This window comes from Crocuta crocuta, unplaced genomic scaffold (genome assembly GCF_008692635.1).
Source record: "Crocuta crocuta isolate KB4526 unplaced genomic scaffold, BGI_CrCroc_1.0 scaffold273, whole genome shotgun sequence".
In the NCBI taxonomy this organism is placed as follows: domain Eukaryota; kingdom Metazoa; phylum Chordata; class Mammalia; order Carnivora; family Hyaenidae; genus Crocuta; species Crocuta crocuta.
The window spans coordinates 3644-7302 of NW_027529425.1; the positions used below are offsets into that span (position 1 = coordinate 3644).

General features: G+C 40.2%; 1 pseudogene; it reads left to right on the forward strand.

The window, feature by feature from the left end:
- Positions 1-850: 850 nt before the first annotated feature.
- Positions 851-1202, forward strand: LOC144227052 (dynein light chain Tctex-type 3 pseudogene; annotated as a pseudogene).
- Positions 1203-3659: the final 2457 nt, after the last annotated feature.

The following is a 3659-nucleotide window of genomic DNA, read 5'->3' on the forward strand; positions in this document are numbered from 1 at the left end:
GTATTAGGCTTGAAGGTTTGAGGGAAGTTTTTAAAAATATACATTTTAATGTATTAGGTTATGAGTTTTTTGAGTACTTGAAAAAAATTTTGTTTATGAATCAAACAATGGAAGTGTTAATAGGAAATGTAATGTATTAATTTTATAAATGTAACTTAAAATGTTTAAAGTAATTTAATTAGCCAAATATGTAAAATAGATTAAACACTCATTAAAGGCCCTTCTAAAAACATTACGCTCTGATTCTGGCCAAGATGGAGCATCAAGGATTGGATTCGACCTCCCGCCTCCAAATAGCCCGACAACATAACAAAAGATAGGAGACAATGACTTTCAATACACTGGATGTCCCTGAGATCACCCTAGCTCACTGACTTGAGAGAGTTCCCAGCAGATCTCCTGGGTTGAGGAGATGCAGACAAGTGTCTTGAGAGACCAAGGCAGCTAGAGTTCACAGGACAGAATTACTGAGAAGCAGACTAGCACACAGAGGCTTCCCTGGATATCCACCAACCCTGTACTGATCAGAGCGTGCTTCTCAAGAAACCACCGAAGATCCAGGAAATGCCACTGGAAAAGATTAGAAGGAATGAAACCTGGCTCTTATGTAGGCATGGGAACAATACTGTTTCCACCAACCAAACTGGAAAAGCTTATAATTCACAGAGGATTGTGCAGAGAGAGAACTCAGAAAGGTCTTGCGTCAATCCTAGGAAATCTAGCCCTACACCACTGGGATGTCTCAGGATTGGTGTAAGGAATTATTCTTTTTTTGGTAAGGAATTATTCTTAAACACACACACACACACACACACGCGAGAAGACTCCACCCCCTGAGGGTTAGTGTACCATGGAGGAGTACCACTGCCACTGCCACAAGGCTGGCTTCAATGCTGACAAAGCCAACAATATCCTTAAAGAACATATGAACGGGGTCTTTGGTGGTGAAGATAGTAACCGGAACAACATCAATCAATGGACAGCAAACATAGTGGAGCAAACCTTAATACATTTGGTTATGTTGGGAAATGGTTATAAATACAACGTGACCTGTGCAGTGGTCTAGAGGAGCGCATATGGCTTTCACACAGCCAGCTCCTGTTTTGAGGGATGACATATCTGGTGGAACCTGTAGTTTATGATGGGAGAACAGAACCATGAACTGTATAGTCAATGTTTTCACCATTGGTATTGACCTGTGAAAGACTAACAGTGTTCAGACAAAGCCATTAACTTAACAATTTACCAGTGTGTACTTTCCTTTTATTAAAAACTTTTTGTATCTTTATTTGTTCTTGAGAGAGAGAGAGGGTGTGAGCAGGGGAGGAGCATAGAGAGAGGGAGACAGGCTCTGAAGCAGGCTCCGGGCTCTGAGCTGTCAGCACAGAGCCCGCCACAGGGTTCAAACCCACAAACCACAAGAGCATGACCTGAGGCAAAGTTGGATGCTCAAGCGACTTAGGCACCCAGGCACCCCTCCAGTGTGTCCTTTCTAAAAAGTAGTCGTGGGGGAAGGAGCCAAGATGGTGGAACACCATGGAAGTCTTTTTTCTGTCTCACATACATCTAATACAGCCAGATCAACGCTAAACCATCCTGCACACCTAGAAAACTGATTTGAGGATTAACACAACAATCTGCACAACCTGAACCAGAGAACTCAGCAGGTATGTGGCATGGAGGGGTGAACTGGGGGAGAGAGGAAATGCAGAGGGTATGGATGTGTTTTTGCTTGCAGAGAGAGGACAGAGATGGGGAAAGAGTACAAGAAAATTACTCCCCACAGAAGCAGCTGGAGAGAAAGTCGGGGAAAGGTGGAAACAGCCACAGGGACTGAATTAAAAAGGGAGAAAGGGGAGAGTTTAAATTCTATTAAGACTCTATAAACAGTGGGAGCAGAGAGTCTGAAACTCCGCAGCTCAAATACCTAGTGGTGCTCTGGTGGGAACAGTGAATTCCCAGGAGAAGAGTGGGTACGTGAGGTCCTCAAGCCACGTGAGATTTCCCATAATCCTGGAAATGCTGCCGCTACACGCTCATGTGAACTTTTTCTGAGGCAGGCTGGCACCCAGCCTCAAGTTTCTGGACATTGGCAGCAGTAAGGTCTCGCTAGCATTCCTGGGTATGGCCGGTAGGAGCCATTGCTCGGTGAGACCCTCCCCCAGACAATCTGAGTAGGTCAAAGCCTCAGTCCCTCAGAAGTAACAGGGTCGGGAAATACAGACGCATCTCAGATAAAACTCAGGAGCGAAGTGCCACCTGGCAACCTGACAACATGGTTACAGACATAAACCAAAGACAAAGGACTGTTGCCCATTTCCTGGTGGAGGGGAGCATAGTTCTGACACTACACTGGATACCTGGGAGAAGCCATTTTCACTCCACCGGAGCATGCGCATACACACCTACAGGTGCCACAACAATCCACCCCAGTAGGCTAAGCAGCGCCATCTAGTGGAGAACAGAGCCATTACACTAAGCCCTGCCCACCTGGGCCAACCTCGCTCTTCAGGAACGCCAATAATCTCTCCACCTGCTTAGTTTATGGACTATAAAGTGCTTCATAATTTGACTTCTAGGGGAAAGCAATGTAATATCAATAGTATTTCAGTCTGTTCACTGGCCCATCTATTAAATTTTCTGTTTTCTTTCTTTTCTTTCTTTTTCATTTCTTTTCTTTTACTTGAATACAAAGATAATTAAAATTTTTATTTTTATTTTCAATTTTTATTAAAAATATTTTCCTTTATTTTTTCAACTGAATATTTTACTTTTTTTGTAAATTTTTCAAATTCTATTTTACTTTCATCAGTTCAAGTTTTTCTATTTCATTGTATTCATTTTCTCAAATTTAAAAACATTTTGTTTTGTTTTGTTTCTTTTTTTTAATAGTTTATTGTCAAGTTGGTTTCCATATATCACCTAGTGCTCATCCCCACAAGTACGCTCCTCCATGTTTTCTTTTTTCCTTTTTTTTTCTTTTTCCCTTTTTTCTGTAATCAGTCAAGTTCCTTTCAATAACCAGACCGAAACACTCTTAGGATCCAGCATCAGTTATTTGATTTTGTGTGTACATGAGTATTGTTTTTAATTTTAATTTTAAAAATTTTCCCTTTTTTCTCTAATCAATGAAGCTTTTTTCCAATAACCAGACCAAACACACCTAAGATCTAGCGTCATTTATTTGATTATGTGTGTGTGTTGTTTTTAATTTCTTAATTTTAATTTTCCCCCTATTTTCTCCAATCGATCAAGATCCTTTCAATAACCAGACCAAAACACACCTAGGATCTAGCATCATTTATTTGATTTTGTATGTGTGGATGTGTTGCTTTTAATTTTTTAATTTTAAATTTCCCATATTTTCTCCAATCAATCAAGTTCATTTTGATAACCAGACCAAGCACACCTAGGATCTAGCATCATTTATTTGATTTTTCTTTGTATGAGTTGTTTTCAATTTTTTAATTAAAATTTTTTTGCCTTATTAATTCCTTTTCTTCCTCCAAAATGATGAAATGAAGGAAATCACCCCAAAAGAAAGAGTAGGAAGAAATGTTAGCCAGGGACTTAACCAACACAGATACAAGCAAGATGCCTGAATCAGAATATAGAATCATCATGATAAAAATACTAGCTGGTGTCGAAACTAGATTAAA